The sequence below is a fragment of the Neophocaena asiaeorientalis genome, unplaced genomic scaffold (assembly GCF_003031525.2).
Source record: "Neophocaena asiaeorientalis asiaeorientalis breed wild unplaced genomic scaffold, Neophocaena_asiaeorientalis_V1.1 scaffold614, whole genome shotgun sequence".
Classification (NCBI taxonomy): Eukaryota; Metazoa; Chordata; class Mammalia; order Artiodactyla; family Phocoenidae; genus Neophocaena; species Neophocaena asiaeorientalis.
Window position 1 is genome coordinate 340,971 of NW_020172990.1, and position 18,925 is coordinate 359,895.

Here is an 18,925-nt window from a genome sequence, read left to right on the forward strand (position 1 = left end):
CTAAAAAAAAAAAAAAAAAAAAGAATTAGGAAGCTCTAGTTTACCTAAATGGAGAATTTCCCAGGATACAGTCTTAAGTAAAAAAGGCAAAGATACAGAACCATGTATGAGGATTTAACCTTCTGTGTGAGAAAATATAAAAATAAGAATAGGTATTCCTATTTTATTGTGTTTGCACAAACAAAACCACCCGAGATGTAGGGTGTAGGTGTGGAACTGAAACTTTTTCCTGTGTGTGTATAAATTTTAAACACATTAACATATTACTTACTTAAAATTATATCTATATATAGATTATATGAGGCATGGAAAATACTTAGAACAATGGCTCCATGTCAGTACATGGTAATTATTATAAATATATAATACACATTAATATGATATAAAACATGCCATGGGAGTTTCTGGAAAGATACAAAAGAAATGGGTTCAGGCCAGAGGGAAAGGAGGACTGGGCAACTGGAACACTGTCTACCCTTTTTGGTGTATATTCTGAATCCTCTACCATGGTAAGTATATTACCAAGTCAAACCACATAACGATGAATGCATTTTAACGAGCTATTTATAATCTGCCAGGCAAGGAGCCTTAAGATGACAAATGAATACAGATGCCTTTTTCTACTGAGCTTCTAGGAGACTGGAGGAAGCCCACCACAAATGTAGCAGTTCGCTCTCACAGATAAAAATAGTGGGGATCAGACATCCACAGTTTGAAGGCTTGAAGGCCAAGATTGATTTAACCCCGTGTCCATGACCCTCAGGCATGGGATTTATCCCATACCTATCGTGGGGTGTCAGAGTTCTGTGAACCACAGAGTTCTGTGACCCTAGGAGGCTGGGGTCACCTCCAGGACGGCCACCTGGCCCAGGTAACCTCTGCAGGCCCTGTGGGACCTCAGAACACAGGAGGCTTCCGTAAAAATACGTCGTTTCAGGTCATCTAGGGCTGAACCCAAGTTTTCACCACTTGCGGTCTCTCTTTCTAAATCTGTAGTTAAAAGGCGTTGGCCAGCCAAAAACACACATAAACAACTCAAGATGGTCTGCAGAGCTGGGCCCTGCCGGGGTTGAGGGGCAGAGCGCATCCGTGTTAGGTCGCCCTCTAGCGGACGGTGAGGGTTAAGCACATTCAGCCTGGAAGTGGAAAAGGGGCGTTTGTCTTCCTTTCCAGGCAGTGGTAGAGCAAGTGGACAAGACCTAAAAGATGCTCGCTGCTCTGCCCACACATTCAAGGAGACAGTGAGTAAGCAAACACCCACACTAGTTTGATTTTTTTTGCGTAGGGAAATAAAAGGATATGGAGGGGTCTCTTTCAGGCTGAGTGGAAGTGCCTTCGGAGGGTGTGACATTTGAGCTGAGAGCTCAAGGATGAGGAGAAACCAGAGTCCAAGGAAGGCTGAACATTCCAGACAAAAGGAAAGAGCAGATGCCTTGAGGGAGATGGACCCCTCCCACCACCACCACCCGTGCGTTTATGAAACAGCAGGAAGGCCAATGTGGATGGATCCAGAGTGACAGCAGAACTGTGGTGGGAAATGAGGCAGATAAGGCGGTATTGTCACAAAGACAGATACACCAACGGATGAAACAATACAGATTTCAGAGACACATACGCACATAGAAAGCCACCTGATCTATGGAGAAATGCATGCAGCATTTCAGTGGAGAAAGGATGAACTTGTTTTTTCTGTTTTTTTTTTTTTTGGTGGGGGGTTCTGCTGAGCCAGTGACGCCTACCCCACACCATATCCCCATATAAATTTCCAGATGGTTTTTAGATCTAACTGAGAAAGATAAAACAGCACATATTCAAGAATCAGACATTTTTGGGATCTTGAGATTGGCAACGATTTCTTAACCGGGACATGGAAACATCATGTAGAAATGAAAAGCGGTAAATTGAACTAGAACTTCTATTGCTATAGATTGAATGTTTATGTCCCCCCCCAACCCATTCATATGTTGAAACCCTAACCCCCAATGTGATGGTATTTAGAGGTGGGGGGCTTTGGGAGGTGATTAGATCATGAAGGTGGAGCCCTTATGAATGGAATGGATGCCATTATAAAAGACCCCCTCTGGGCTTCCCTGGTGGCGCAGTTAAGAATCCACCTGGTAATGCAGGGGACACGGGTTCGAGCCCTGGTCTGGAAAGATCCCACGGAGCAACTAAGCCCACGAGCCACAACTACTGAGCCCACACGCCACAACTACTGAAGCCCACACGCCTAGAGCCCGTGCTCCGCAACAAGAGAGGCCACTGCAATGAGAAGCCCGCGCACCGCAGATGAAGAGCAGCCCCCGCTTGCTGCAACTGGAGAAAGCCCGGGGGCAGCAACGAAGACCCAAGGCAGCCAAAAATAAATAAATAAATAAATCTATTAAAAAATAATAATAATAAAAATAAAAGACCCCCTCACACTACTATATATAAAATAGATAAGGACCAGGGAACTCTACTTAATACTCTGTAATGGCCTATAAGGGAAAAGAATCTAAAAAAGAGTGGATATATGTATATGTATAACTGATTCACTTTGCTGTACAGCAGAAACTAACACAATATTGTAAAGCAACTATACTCCAATAAAAATTTAAAATAAAAAAAGGCCCCCCTCAGAGCGCCCCCTAGACCCTATACTATGTGAGGACACAGGGGAAAAAAACCATCTATGAACCAGGAAGCAGGCCCTCACCAGTCGGCAAATCTGCTGGTGCTTTGATCTTGGACTTCCAGCCTCCAGAACTGCGAGAAATAAATGTCTTAAGTTACCTGGTCTGTGGTATTCTATTATAGCAGCCGGAATGGACTGAGATATCTCTTCACCAAAAGTCACTTTTGATGAGAGCCAGGAGATCACTGTGGCACAAAGGAACTGCTGAAGAAGAAGTGAGAAGCTATAAAAGGAGAGAAGAAGCCACTTTGTCTCTGGACCCTCCTCATGAATTGGGATTTATCCCCAGGTGCTGTGACAGTGAGGAAACTGAGTCTCTCCCAATAGGAGAAAATGTGGAGAGTCTGTTACAGTGACACTGGGCATCTGGAAGGCTTCAGAGAAATGTAGAGATTGAGGGTACTGTTGAGAGGAATGTGGGAGTGGCAACTGTGAGTTAAAAATCACCTCTTGGGTTTCCCTGGTGATGCAGGCGTTAAGAATCCGCCTGCCAAAGCAGGGGACTTGGATTCCAGCCCTGGTCCGCGAAGATCCCACATGCCCCGGAGCAACTAAGCCCGTGAGCCACAACTACTGAGCCCACGCACCACAACTACTGAAGCCCGCGCACCTAGAGCCCATGCTCCGCAACAAGAGAAGCCACCACAATGAGAAACCCGCTCACTACAACTAGAGAAAGCCTGCACAATGAAGACCCAATGCAACCAAAAATAAATAAAATTTTTAAAAAAAGTGACCTCTCATGTCCAAATCCTCTGCACAGATTTTCTTGGCCTTATCATTCCCGGGGGAACATATGTTTTGGCTACATGGGTCTGGCTTCCAGGTTATGTATATCCCACACAGGTTGTGTGGTTTTCAGATGTCTCAACGTCCCATGACCCTTTGAGTCAGGAAACAGAGCAGACTTGAATGGGTAACTGGAGGAGACTTTAACTTTATTTACAAAGGTGTGACCAGAGTGTAGGAAAATATCCAGGATCTGTTGTCCAGTAAAATCAACGAGATGCAGAGTGGCTTAGGATTGCGCCATCGTTTGTGTGAGGAAGGGTTGAAAAATAGGAATATATTTTCTGGGTTTTGTGTAAACACTGGAAGAATGCATAAGAAACCCATCAAATGATGGCATCTGAGGAAGAAAGGGAGACCAAGTATTTAGGTGTAGCAGCAGGGATGAGATCTTTTAAAAAGTATACCTTTTCATATTCTTGGGATTTCTTAAACCCCTAGATGTGTTACCCATTTAGCAGTTCTATATTAATTAGGAGCCTCAGATCAAGTAAAGCATTTAGAACAGTGCCTCAAAATTGTGACGTCTTTCTACCTGTTAACTATTAAATCCATTTTTTGTATATGTAGTGAATTTCTGGAAAAAAGATAGAGGAAGGTGGTAAAAAGGGATGGGGATTGAGAAACTGGAAAACTGGGATGGTGGGGGGTGGACTTATTTGACTTAAAACTTTTTTTCAGATGTAATTGGCATATAACATTGTGTAAGTCGAATGTATACAATGTGTTGATTGATACATTGATATATTGCAATAAAATTGCCACCATAGCATATGTATTTTTGTTTTTGCGGTACGCGGGCCTCTCACTGTTGTGGCCTCTCCCGCTGCGGAGCACAGGCTCCGGACGCGCAGGCTCAGCGGCCACGGCTCACGGGCCCAGCCGCTCCGCGGCATGTGGGATCTTCCCAGACCGGGGCACGAACCCGTGTCCCCTGCATCGGCAGGCGGACTCTCAACCACTGCGCCACCAGGGAAGCCCAGCATATGTGTCGATTTGATACATTTATCTATTGCAAAATGATTATGCTGCAGTGTTAGCAAACACCTCTCCCAGGTCGCATAATTACCATTTCTTCTTCGTGGTGGGAAAAATTAAGATCTAGTCTCTTAGCAACTTTGGAGTTTACAGTACAGTATTGTTGACTATGCTGTGCATTAGATCTCCAGCGCTTATTTATCTACTGGTACCGAGTTTGTACCCTTAACATCATCTCTCCAATTCCCCCACCCCTCTGCCCTGGTAACCACCATTCTACTCTGTTTTTATCACGTCCAGCTTTTTTAGATTCCAATATATAAGTGATATCCTATAGTATTTGTCTTTCTCTGTCTGATTTAGCTCACTTAGCAAAATACCCGCAAGGTCCCTCTCTGTTGTCACAATCTTTTTTCTTTTTCTTTTCTTTTATTGAGGAATAGTTGACCTATTACATTATGTTAGTTTCAGGTTCCAACATAATGATTTGATATCTGTATATATAGCAAAATGATCACTGCAATGTCTAGTTAACATCCATCGCTGCATGGTTACAATGTTTTTAAATTTATTATTTTTTAATTTTTTTTTCTTTTTTTGGCCGCACCAGGCGGCATGCAGGATCTTAGTTTCTCCCACCAGGGATTGAACCTGGGCCACAGCAGTGAAAGTGCTGAGTCCTAACCACTGGACCACCAGGGAATTCCCTATAATTTTTTTTCTTTCCTGTAATGAGAACTTTTAAGATCTGCTCTCTTAGCAACTTTCAAATATACACTACAGTATCATTAACTATTGTTACCATGCTGTATGTTACACCCCCAGGACTTACTTATTTTATAACTGGAAGTTTGTACCAATTAGTAACCTTTTTTCTTATTTGTCCACCGTTTTGTCCTTTGTCCTTTACCATGTAAATTATTACCGAGTCAGAAGCTGGGTACATAATTTCATCTGGCCAGCAGGGAGCCTTAAGATTGGGAGTGAGGGCAGATGCCTCTCTGTCACCCAGAGTCTGGAAGGAGACCTAGCGAGCTTACCCCTGGGGAGAAAACACGAGCTTCACCACAAAGACCGAAATAGTGATAGCAAAGTGATTGCTGACGTGGCAAAGGAAGAGCTGGAAGGAAGGCCAGAGTTTGAACCCAAGGGTCCACATCTCCAGATCTGGGCTCTCTCCCAGCACCTATCACTGGGATCTGGTTTCTGCGGGCCAGACTGTGTCCACCGCAGCAGACCGGGAGCTGCTTCAGGGCTGGCACCACACCCAGTTCCTCTCCTGGAATGGCGATCCTAGGAGGTTTCCAGAATGACGTGTCATTTCCCAGATAAACTTAGGCCTGGAGAGTGAGAGACAGGGCTGGCCCTGGGGTCTCTCACCTCTGTGGTCACTCTCTGTATATTCCTGGGCAGGAGTCTGGGGCAGGCTGTTTCAGGAAAGAAACTTACAGGAAGGAAAGGGAAGGTTTTTTGTTCTTGTTGTTTGTTTGTTAAATATTTATTTGGTTGCACTGGGTCTTAGTTGCTGCAGGCGGGCTCCTTAGTTGTAGCTGTTGGGCTCCTGAGTCGTGGCATGCAAACTCTTAGTTGCGGCATGTGGGATCTAGTCCCCTGACCAGGGCCCCCTGCGTTGGGAGCATGGAGTCTCAACCACTGCGCCACCAGGGAAATTCCGAAAGGCAAAGCTTTACATGCAAATCTGCGTCCCGTGAGGGCTCTTGTATGCTGAGATCTCCCTCTAGGGGGCTGTGATGGAAAAATGCATGTATCCCAGACATTGATAAAGTTGTAATAATTCTTTCCTCCAGCAATTATTTGTTGACTGTGCATAATGGTCATAGGCACAGGGATATGGCAGGGGATCAGACAGACACAGTCCTATATACAATGGAATATTACTCAGCCATAAAAAAAGAATGAAATCTTGTCAGTTGTGACAACATGGATAGACCTAGAGGGTACTGTCCTAAGTGAAATAAGTCAGAGAAAGACAAATACCGTAAAAAAAAAAAAAAAAAAAAAAACAAAAAAAAACCCAGGCATTTCAACCCATAGAAGGCTAGAAAGGGTGTTTTTTTTGTTGTTTTAATGGAGGGAATGAATCCTGGGTGGAACTATACTCTGCGCCGCAGTGACAGGCAGGACAAAAGAAAAAAAAGTAAGAAAAAAAAAAAAACGAAAAAAAAAAAAAAAAAAAAAAAGATACAAAATACCTTCCAGTTGCAAATAAAAGAGTCATGGGTATGAAATGTGAAATGTGGGGAATATAGTTAGTAACTATATAATATCTTTGTATGGTGCCATATTGTGACGAGACTTGTGACCATTTTGAAATGTATAGAAATATCGAATCACTATGTTTAGTAACAGGAACTAACATTGTGTTGTGGGTCAATTATACTTCAGAAACAAACAGACTCACAGAAAAAGAGCTCAGGTTTGCGGTTATTGGGGGGGGAGGGGGGGGGAACTGGATGAAGGGGGTCAAAACGTACAAACTTCCATTTATAAGATAAATAAGTACTAGGGTGTCATGTACAACATGGTAAATAGAATTAACCCTGCTGTACGTTATATATGAAAATTTTTGGGTAAATCCTAAGAGTTTTCATCACAAAGAAAAAATTTTTTTCTATTTCCTTAATTTTGTATCTATAGGAGATGATAGATGTTCACTAAACTTATTGTAATCATCACTTCATGATGTTTGTAAACCAAATCACAAGGCTGCACACCTTAAACTTATACTGTGCCATGTGGTAATTATATCTCAATAAAACTGGAAGAAAATTTTTTTAAAAAGACAGACACGGGGGAATCCCCAGGTGGTCCAGTGGTTAGGATTCCACACTTTCACTGCTGAGGGCACGGGTTCAATCCCTGGTCAGGGAACTAAGGTCCCACAAGCCCGCAGCATGGCCAAACAAACAATAAAACCCCAAACCCCCCCAAAAAAACCCAAACAACAAACAAACAAAATCCCAAAAAAAACAAGAAACAAAAAAAGATAGACACGGTCCATCAAAGGCCACATTCTAAGGAGACAGGCAATACGGAGGCAAAGACAGGAATAAAATGCTTTCAAATGTGAAAAGTGCAATAAACGTAAGTATGTATGGGGGTCCTGGGAGGGAGGGGATCCTACTTTAGACTGACCTGGCAGGCACTGGCCACATCTGAGAAGGTAAATCTGAGCTGAGAACTGAAAGATAAGAAGGAACCAGTCCCCTAAAGATCCTAAGGGAGTCTGGACACAGGGAAAAATTAGCATAAAGACCCAACATAAAAGGGATTCGACCTAAGTGGATGAAAACCAGCCCCAAGGCTATTGTAGCGGGACCGCTGGAGAGAGACAATGGGCCAGGATGTAGGAAATGAAGCAGCCCCAGTTAGCAGGAGCCAGATTACAGAAGGAGTTTTTAGAACATGATAAAGACTCTGGCTTTTGTTCAGAGAGGAAGGGGAGGCGATTAGATGCTTTTTAAACTGGAAATGATATAATCTGATTTCTGTGCTTGAGAGAGTCTTGCTGGGTGGAGAAAAGACAGCAAAGTGGTGACGGTGAAGCCAGAAAGCCAGGTGAAGAGGCCAGAGCAGACCTTGGGAATGTCTTTGGGGTCTTAAGGGAAAGATATCAGTGATCTACAGTGGGTGATTGCAGGGGACGGAGAGGTAATGGAAGATTCTTTCACTCGGCCAATATTTATAGAGTCCATTGTGCCCTGTTACAGGCACTGCAGATAAAACCATGAAGGGAACAAAGTCCCTGTCCTCCTGGGGGTTCCTCTTCTACAAGGGGAGGCTGATATATATATATTTTTTTATTCATTCATTCATTTAGCTAGCTAGCTAGCTAGCTGTGCTGGGACTTAGTTGTGGCATGTGGGATCTAGTTCCCTGATCAGGGATCGAACCTGGGCCCCTTGCATTGGGAGCGCAGAGTCTTAACCACTGGACCACCAGGGAAGTCCTGGGGAGGCTGATAATTAACCACACAAGCACGTAGGCATAGCCCATGACATCAGACAGTGACACAGGCAATGAAGAAAGATAAAGCAGCCTAGGAGAGTAGGAGGGGCTTAGGATTCCAAGTCACCAGCAATTGCAGGCCAGGTGATCAGAAAAGGCCTTTTTAGACATGATGCTTGACCTGGGGCCTGAATGCCTTGAGGAAGAGAATTCCTGGGAAACGGACTAGGAAGTTCAGATGTGTGCAGGTGGGAGTGGGATTGGCTTGTTCTAAAAAGAGTGAAATGGACAGTGTGGTTGGAGGAAAGTAAAAAAGGGCAAGAGGAATTTTAAAAATGAGGTCTGGGGCTTCCCAGGTGGCAAAGTGGTTAAGAATCCGCCTGCAAGTGCAGGGGACACGGGTTCGATCCCTGGTCCGGGAAGATCCCACATGCCACGGAGCAACTAAGCCCGTGCGCCACAACTACTGAGCCTGTGTTCTAGAGCCTGCGAGCCACAACTACTGAAGACCACGTGCCACAACTACTGAGTCCATGTGCCACAACTACTGAGCCCACGCACCTAAAGCCCATGCTCCTCAACAAGAGAAACCACCGCAATGAGAAGCCTGTGCACAATACCTATCATTTATCAAAATAATCATTGAAACCAGATGCCAAAAGTTTCAACTTGCAGTTAGTAAGAAAACCTTCAGACATTTTTTTAATTTAATTTTTATTTTATATTGGATTATAGTTGATTTACAATGTCGTGTTAGTTTCAGGTGTACAGAAAAGTGATTTAGTTATACATACACATATATCCATTCTTTTTCAGATTATTTTCCCATATAGCAGACAATCTCTAAGTACAGAAACCACTGACCCAAGTGAACACTGGGTTAGTCATTCGTCTTTATGTAGATAGCAAAGAAAAATGTTCGCAGATATTTATATACCCAATGTCTTAAAATCAGAGTCCAAAACACATTTCTTCCATAGCTGCCATCACAAAAGATAATACTTTTACAACATTCATAGATTTTTTAACAGTCCCAAGGATTAGAAACTTGAAACCTTGAAACTATGACTTTTAGTAATGAAATATGTTAAGATGTTTGTTGTGAAATATTCTGCTGATGAAAGGCTGTGAACCATGCTTGGGAAATGAAGGCAAGTTTGCTAAACAAACTTGTGATAACGCACCACTGGCTGCTATCATTCTAGAACATTGCTGATGTAGTTTTAAGTATCTTAACCAGTATAAAAGACTGCATAGATTATCTTAGCATTTGGAACAAATATAAAGTCATTCTTCCTTGCAAAGTTATTCTGTGCATAGAATAAATAAGTGACTGACAGGTTTCTCAACTGGGGGTAATTTTGCTCCCTGTTTTAAAAATATAGGCTTTGTTATTGTCCAGGTACGGTGAGGCCAACAGATCAGGGTACCACTGTCATTGAAAACATAGTTTGTTATGGTGATACAGTAAGAAATATGTATTTGATGTTTGTCCCCAGTTCCTGACACAGAACTTCTAAAACCCTTGTAATGTCCTGAGTGATGGGGGTGAAAAGTGCATCATTTGTTTTAATATTTGGTCTTCGTCCAAGACAGCTCATAAAACCCTGGACTCTTCAGAGTCATAAGAATGCCTTTTTGGGGACTTCCCTGGTGGCGCAGTGCTTAAGAATCCGCCTACCAATGCAGGGGACAAGGGTTCGAGCCCTGGTCCAGGAAGATTCCCACATGCCGTGGAGCAACTAAGCCCGTGCACCACAACTACTGAGCCCACGTGCCACAACTACTGAGCCTGTGTGCCACAACGACTGCGCCTGTGAGCCACAACTACTGAAGCCCGCACACCTAGAGCGCATGCTCTGCAACAAGAGAAGCCACCACAATGAGAAGCCCACTCACCGCAAGGGAGAGTATGCCCATCTTGCCACAACTAGAGAAAGCCTGTGCACAGCGACGAAAACCCAATGCAACCAAGATAAATAAATAAACAAATTTATATTAAAAAAAGGTAGGGTTATAGTCACAGATCCCAAGAGGAGGGGGCCCGCCATGCCCTGGGGCAGCCCCAGGGTCCGCCAGGAGGCAGAGGGGAGCAAGGGGAAGACAGGGCAAGTGCCCTTACTGTGGTTTCCATGGGAAGAAACAGGTGAGTCAGGGTAAATAGATTTAGGATTGTTTAGTTTGAATAACTGCAGCAGACTCTACGGCATAGGGACAGCCCTTAGCTGTCTGGTACCTGGCCCTGGGGTGACTAGGACAGGGAAATAGTGGCCCAGGGTATAATAGCCTAATAAAGGAGGCGGTTGAGGGGTTAGGCTCTGGATTGGATGGTTTGCATACAAAAGGCATGCACAAAAGCAGGTTGTTTGCTATCTCTAGGAATTAGCTAGTCCTGACATGGGCAGTCCCTCCAGGGTCAGCAAGACCCCAACATGTCAAAGCATCAAAATCACAGGAAAAAAGGAGAGAATTAATACACATCCTCCCCCCACCAGGAGACAAGTTCAATGTCATGAGACATTTTTGGTTGGGACCATTTAGAGGACGGGCGAGGGGTGTATTTGTGTCTAGTGGGTGGAAACCAGGGATGTTGCTCAACATCCCACAATGCCCAGGACAGCCCCCCTCCCCCATCTGCGGATGAGCCAGCCCCGAACGTCAAATTGTGCTGAGGTTGAGAAATCTTGGTTCAGAGCAAAATGCAAAGCCTTATTTCCCCAATTAACAGTTGATTAATTAAATAGTTTCCTGATTCAGTAGACTTTTCTTGGTCCAGACCTTGCAACGGAACACGGGGGCAAATGCAAATTGGATGGACGTGGGGGGGGGGCCATATGATCTGATATAACTGGCTGACTCAAGACCCAGATGTTCAAAATGCACTGTGAGAAAGGCTCTAGAAAGAGCGGAATGGAGGGAGAGTTCCACATGCCAACTGTTTATATTCCTCTTCCTGGGTCTCTGATTTGATGAGAAAACATGAGTAATTGTTTTGCTCTGCAACACATAGGCGGCATCTGCTGTATGTTCCAAGCTCCTGCCTAGATCTTGTGAGCATTCCGTACACATTTGTCGATCAAATCATATATGCCTGTATGAATGACTGTGCATTCGGTAGGTGCATGAGTATTTGATGAATAAACGAATGAGTGAATGGAAATCATGAATATATTTTCGAGGAATTATGAATACATTTAAAGAGAGGTAAGAATGACTTGTTTTTCTTTGTTTTTTTTTGCGGTACGCGGGTCCCTCACTGTTGTGGCCTCTCCCGCTGCGGAGCCCAGGCTCCGGATGCGCAGGCTCAGCGGCCAGGGCTCACGGGCCCAGCCGCTCCGCGGCATGTGGGAATCTTCCCAGACCGGAGAATGAACCCATGTCCCCTGCACCGGCAGGCGGACTCCCAACCACTGCGCCATCAAGGAAGCCCATGATTTGTTTTTTAATGCCATTTGCAGCAACATGGATGGACCTAGAGATGATCATACTAAGTGAAGTAAGTCAGACAGAGAAAGACAAATATCACACGATATCATGTATATGTGGAATCTAAAATATGACACAAATGAACTTATCTACGAAACAGAAACAGACTCACAGACATAGAGAACAGACTTGTGGTTGCCAAGGGGGAGGGGGTGGGGAAGGGATGGACTGGGAGATTAGCAGATGCAAATTATCATATATAGGATGGAGAAACAACAGGATCCTACTGGATAGCACAGGGAACTATATTCAATATCCTGTGAGAAACCATAATGGAAAAGAATATGAAAAAGAATGTATAACTCAATCACTTTGCTATACAGCATAAATTAATACAATATTGTAAATCAACTATACTTCAATAAAATACATTTTAAAAATAAGGATGACTTGTTTTTGAATCTTCCTAATTCCTTCATTAAAAACCAAACACCAAAGGAGGGAGAAGCAAGAGGGAAGAGATATGGGAACATATGTATATGTATAACTGATTCACTTTGTTATAAAGCAGAAACTAACACGCCATTGTAAAGCAATTATACTCCAATAAAGATGTTAAAAAATTAAAATAAAAAAAAAGGGGGCTTCCCTGGTGGTGCAGTGGTTGGGAGTCCGCCTGCCGATGCAGGGTACGCGGGTTCATGCCCCGGTCCTGGAAGATCCCACATGCCGAGGAGCGGCTAGGCCGGTGAGCCATGGCCGCTGAGCCATGGCCGCTGAGCCTGCGCGTCCGGAGCCTGTGCTCCGCAACGGGAGAGCACACAACAGTGAGAGGCCCGCGTACCGCAAAATAATAATAAAAAAAAATTTTTTTAATTTAAAAAAAACACCACCACCCCCCCAAAAAAAAAACAACCAGCAAACACAGCAAGTAAAAATACCTACAGACAACATTTTCGGTAAAACTAGGTGAACCCCAGTGAACCCTAGAATACAAGCAGATGGGCTCAACCAAATACATATTTCTTATTCTAAATCACAAATAAAATAATAGCAGTTATGAGCAAACAAATATGTAAAATTAGGAAATCTCAGAAAGGAGATGGGTGGGGGGAAAATGACATAAACAGGAGATGACAAGGGTCAGAAAAGGACTAGAAACTTTAAAAAAGACATTTTACAAAATGCCACGTAAACTATAGGAAGTACGAGAATGAATAGAGGCACAGAAAATAGAGTAAGTGAAACTGATGTCAGAAAGAAGAAAAAAATCCTGGGCTTCCCTGGTGGCGCAGTGGTTGAGAGTTCGCCTGCCGATGCAGGGGACACGGGTTCGTCGTGCCCCGGTCTGGGAAGATCCCACATGCCGCGGAGCAGCTGGGCCCCTGAGCCATGGCCGCTGAGCCTGCGCGTCCGGAGCCTGTGCTCCGCAACGGGAGAGGCCACAGCGGTGAGAGGACCGTGTACCACACACACACAAAGTCATAAAAATCATAATCTAATAAACTTTCCTGAAAGAAAGAATTTGAAATTGAAGGGCCAAGAATATAACTAGGAAATTGGCCAAAAAGAGTCATCCATAAGACACACTCTAGGAGAACTGCTAGTTTATTGGGGTTTTTTCAAGGGGAAAATAATTACTTGCATATCTGAGCAATAGATCACATTAACTTCGAAGGGAAAGAAAAGCAGATTCGCAACAGGTTTTCTGATGTTCTAGGAGAGTGGTTTGGCAATTGTATGATAGTTAGCAGCATATTAAAAAAAAAGACCTTGACCAAGTGGGGTTTATTCTAGCAATGCAAAGATGGCCAAAATTAGGAAATCGTTAATCAAATTTATCATCTTAACAGAGCGAAGAAAAAAATCACATGATCACCCCCAGTATGCTAAAAGGACATTTGACAAAATTGAATATTCACTTCAACATGCAACTAAATATGAAGTGATAGTCCTTTAAAATATGGACAGATAGCCCCAAATTCAGGATCTCAATGAGCAAATATTAGAGGCTGTAATACAAATAACACTAGTGTCTAAATTTCAATCAGGGACAAGAATGCCCACTATTTTCACTGCTATTTACCACAGAGAACGTGTTTTCCACTGTGTGAAAATCTAATGAGATCTCACTCACCTGCCCTGAGATTGTTCTGGGGCGGGGTATCACAGAGCCAACAGGTGAAAGGAATTCTGTTTTAAGCGACTCAGCACATTCATTGGCCAAATATTCTTTGCATACTTACAGTTTTTAGGCATTGTCTGAGGAACGAGCGATAACACAGTGAGATTTTCTGAGGAAAACCATGCGAGAAGCATAAACCTATTCCTTTCTCTGCCCCAGACTCAGACCTGTGGGGTTAATCTCAAGGTACCACAATGCACTATTTGATACAGCTATGAACTAGTGGAGGGAAGAAGGGACACTTCCTTAGCTGGTGTTTTCTTTCTCCCCCTTCCTCCTTCCAAACTAAGAAGTTAATTGCTTGCCCTGCCTTTAAATATACATTCTATCCAGTAGCATTGAAAACATCAGTTCTCTTAGTAAAGCATTGAACCACTTACCAGAATCAATTACACAAAAAGCTGGCTGAAGAGGTATTGAAGCCCTGCTGAAGATCTTAAACATGTGACCACCTTGATTTCCAAACCGCCACCTGACCTTGTGAACTTGCTTTACTCTGCTGGTAATCACTGGGTTTTAACAACTAAGAAGGGTTTTTTTGCCCTCTAAGAGAACAATGCAGTCCTTAAAACTTGTATTTCTCAGTGCTTTCCTAAGATATCCGCACTTTTCTACTCTGCTAGAATGCCATTGTTTGTTGAGATTATTTCCACTTGCTCTCAATTACTCAACTTTACTCAGGGGTGAGTCATTTACAAGATTATAGGCGCTCTCCCCCCCACCCCCAACCCAGGCCGTGATGGTTCTGCAGCTCCGTGGCAGCCAGGGCCTCTGTTCCACAGGATGGAGTTTGTTAAAGTTGTCAAGAATAAGACCCACTTCAAGAGATACCAAGTGAAATTTAGAAGACGGCAAGAGGGCAAAACTGACTACTCTGCTTGGAAACAATTGATAATCCAAGATAAAAATAAGTACAACACACGCAAATACAGAACAATAGTACGTGTGACCAATAGAGATATCATTTGTCAGATGGCTTATGCCCGTATACAAGGAGATATGATAGTCTATGCAGCTTATGCTCACGAGCTCCCAACGTATGGCGCGAAGGTTGGCCGGACAAATTATGCGGCACCATATTGTACTGGCCTGCTGCTGGCCCGCAGGCTCTTTAATAGGTTGGGTATGGACAGAATTTATGAAGGCCAAGTCCAGGTGGCTGGAGATGAATACAATGTGGAAAGCATTGATGGTCAACCCGGTGCCTTCACTTGTTACTTGGATGCAGGGCTTCCCAGGACTACTACTGGGGATAAAGTTTTGGGGGACCTGTAAATGGAGGCTGGTCTATCCCTCACAGTACCAATGAGTTCCCTGGTTATGATTCAGAAAGCAAAGAATTCAGTGCTGATGTACACCAAAAGCACATCGTGGGGCAGAACGTTGCAGATTATATGTGTTAACTGATTGAAGGAGACGAAGACGCTTACAGAAAACAATTCTCTCAATACATAAAGAACAACACGACTACAGACATGATGGAGGAGATGGATAAGAAAGCTCATGTTGCAATACGAGAGAATCCGGTGAATGAGAGGAAGCCTGAGAAAGAAGTTAAAGAAAGGAGGTGGAAGGGTCCAAAAATGTTACTTGCCCAGAAGAAAGATACGGTAGCTCAAAAGAAGGCAAGCTTCCTTAGATGTCAGCAAAGGCCTGCTGAGAGTTAATAAACAAAACGACAACTTCTGTGAAGATTTTTCAGATAAAGACAACAATAAACTTGTTGACCGAGTAGGAAAAACTAAGTGAATAAAACATTACAGGCAACACTGTTTCCCTTCCACCTGGAGCAGGGCTGGCTGTGCCGGCTCCTGTGGTGTTGGAGCGCCCTCTAGTGGTAAAACTAATCGCCTGCAGTCACCGGCCAGTCCTGCCTTGGCGCCCTGAGAGGAGGACAGAGGTCCCTCTGGAAAACTCAAAATAGGGCCAATTTTCACGGTCCCCTTGGAAAATAATTCAAAACTGGATTACCACCATCCGAGGAAGCTCCAACATAAAAAAAAAAATTCTCTTGCGCTAATCGACTGTTGCACAATTAAGATAAAATTCTTTCTGATTTGCAGGTTCTGTTAACTAGCTAACTTCAGTTTCCATCTGCTCCCATGGAAAAGCTGAGGCCTAGATTCCCTCGTGTTTTCATCAACTCTCTTGACTACATTCACCTGTGGGTCATTAGGGAGTTATCAGGACAGCTAGCCCTGGCCCAAAGACAAAGTAAGAACTTTGCCCAGCAGAATTTCTCCTAAAACTAACTGGATGGGAGAGGAATTCTACGTGCATACTTTCCTCACACGTCAGCATTTCTACAATTGGGATGCATCTTGTTACTGAAGGTATATTAGTGCTGGGGTTGAAGAAGGAGTGGCCATATGGACAGGGAAGCAACTGAAATGTCTGCATAGATGAATGAATGGATAAAGGAGGTGTGGTTTATATGTACAATGCAATATTCTTCAGTCATAAAAAAGAATGAAACATTGCCATTTGCAACAACATGGATGGACCAACACATTATCATACTCCATAAAGACAGACAGAAAAAGACAAATAATATATGACATCACATACTTGTGGAATCTACAAAAACAGTACAAACGAATGTATATACAAAAGAGAAACAGCCTCCCAGACATAGAACATAAATTTATGGTACAAAAGGGGTAAGAGAGAGGGACAAATTAGTAATTTGGGATTAGTAGATAACCACTCATATATAAAATAGATAAACTACAAGGATTTACTGTATAGCCCAGGGAAATGTTTACTATCTTATAACAACCTGTAATGGAAAAGAATGTAGATAGTTGAATCACTTTGATGTATACCAGAAACTAACATAATGTAAATCAACTACAATTCAATTAAAAAACAAATATTACAGGAAACACCTGATTAGTTTCCCTTCCTCATGGTGCAAAGCGGACTGTGTCCTCTCCTGTGGTGTTGGGGCGCACTCTCGTGGTGACACGAATGCCCTGCAGGCTGGGGCCAGTCCTGACCTGGAGCTCTGAGACAGAGGTCAGCGGTCCCTCTATAAAGCTCAAAATAGAGCTACATTTTACAGTCCCCTTGAAAAACAATTCAAAATTGGATTACCACCATCCCAGGAAGCTCCAAACTAACAAAAATTTCTCTTGCCGTACTCGATTGCTGGGCAATTATGTAAAATACTTTCTGGTTTGCAGGTTCTATTAACTAGGCAACTTCAGCCTCCATCTGCTCCTATGGAAAAGCTCAGGCCTAGATTCCCTCGCGTTTTCATCAGCTCTTGACTACATTCACGTGTGCGGAATTAGAGAGTTACCAGGAGGGCTGGCACTGGTCCCAAGAGTCTTAACTACTCACTTTGACCAGCAGAATTTCTCCTAAAACTAAGTGGATGGAAAAATTTTCGACGTGCACAATTTGTTTTCAACATGAGCATTTCCAAAATTGAGATGCAGGTTGTCACTGAGGGCATATTACTATTGGGGTTCAAGAAGGGGTGGCCATAAAGGTATGGAAACAACTGTCCATAGACGAATAGATACAGATAGTGTGGAATACATGTACGATAGGACATTCCTCAGTCAAAAAAAATAATATTGCCATTTGTACCAACATAGATGGAACAGGAGATTTTTATAGTATGTGAAGTAAGGCAGACAGGGAAAGTCAAATATTACATGATATCACAGAAATGTGTGGTCTAAAACTAATGCAAATGAATCTATACAGAAACCCGAAACAGAGTCACAAACATACAATACAACATATGGTTACCAAAGGGGAAAGAGAGGGAGGGACGAATTAGGAGTTTGGGTTTCACACAGACACGCTATTATCATATATAAAATAGATAAACAAGAAGGGTTTACTGTAGAGCACAGGGGCCTGTATTCAATATCTTGCGATAACCTTGTAATGAAAAGGAATCAAAAATGAAAGAATAGAGAGGCGTATATATACGCATATAAAAGTGAAGTACCCTGCTGACACCTGGACCTATCACCATATTTTATAGCAACTACACTTCATTTAACAAAGAAAGAAAACAGGGCAACCCTTGGTTAGGTTCCCCTCCTCCTGCTGCAAGGCTGGCTGTGCCTGCTCCTGTGGTCTTGGAGCACTAGTAATTTGAGATTAGTAGATAACCACTCATATATAAAATAGATAAACAGCAAGGATTTACTGGATAGGCCAGGGAAATGTTTACTACCTTGTAAAATCCTGTAATGGAAAAGAATGTAGATAGTTGAATCACTTTGCTGTATACCAGAAACTAACATAATGTAAATCAACTACACTTCAATTAAAAGACAGATATTACGGGAAACACCTGGTTAGTTTCCCCTCCTAAAAGGGACTGTGCAAAGCTGACTGTGTCCTCTCCTGTGGTGTTGGGGCGAACTCTCGTGGTGACACGAATCCCCTGCAAGCTGGGGCCAGTCCTGGCCTGGAGCTCTGAGACAGAGATCAGAGGTCCCTCTATAAAGCTCAAAATACGGCTACTTTTCACAGTCCCCTTGGAAAATAATTCAAAATTGGATTACCACCATCCCAGGAAGCTCCAAACTAAAAAAAATTTCTCTTGCCATAATCGATTACTGGGCAATTATGTAAAATTCTTTCAGATTTGCAGGTTCTATTAACTAGGCAACTTCAGCCTCCATCTGCTTCTATGGAAACGCTGACTGCTAGATTCCCTCACGTTTTCATCAACTCTCTTGACTACAATCCTGTGTGGGGAATTAGAGAGTTACCAGGACGTTTTCCACTGGTCCAAACAGTCTTAAGTACTCACTTTGACCAGCAGAATTTCTCCTAAAACTAACTGGATAATTTACCGTAGAGCACAGGGGCCTGTATTCAATATCTTGAGATAACCTTATAATGAAAAGGAATCAAAAGTGAAAGAATAT

The 18,925-nt window shown here is 43.1% G+C and overlaps 1 pseudogene; it reads left to right on the top strand.

The window, feature by feature from the left end:
• The first annotated feature begins 14,801 nt into the window (after nucleotides 1-14,801).
• LOC112397914 (60S ribosomal protein L5 pseudogene) lies at nucleotides 14,802-15,691 on the top strand (annotated as a pseudogene).
• Nucleotides 15,692-18,925: the final 3,234 nt, after the last annotated feature.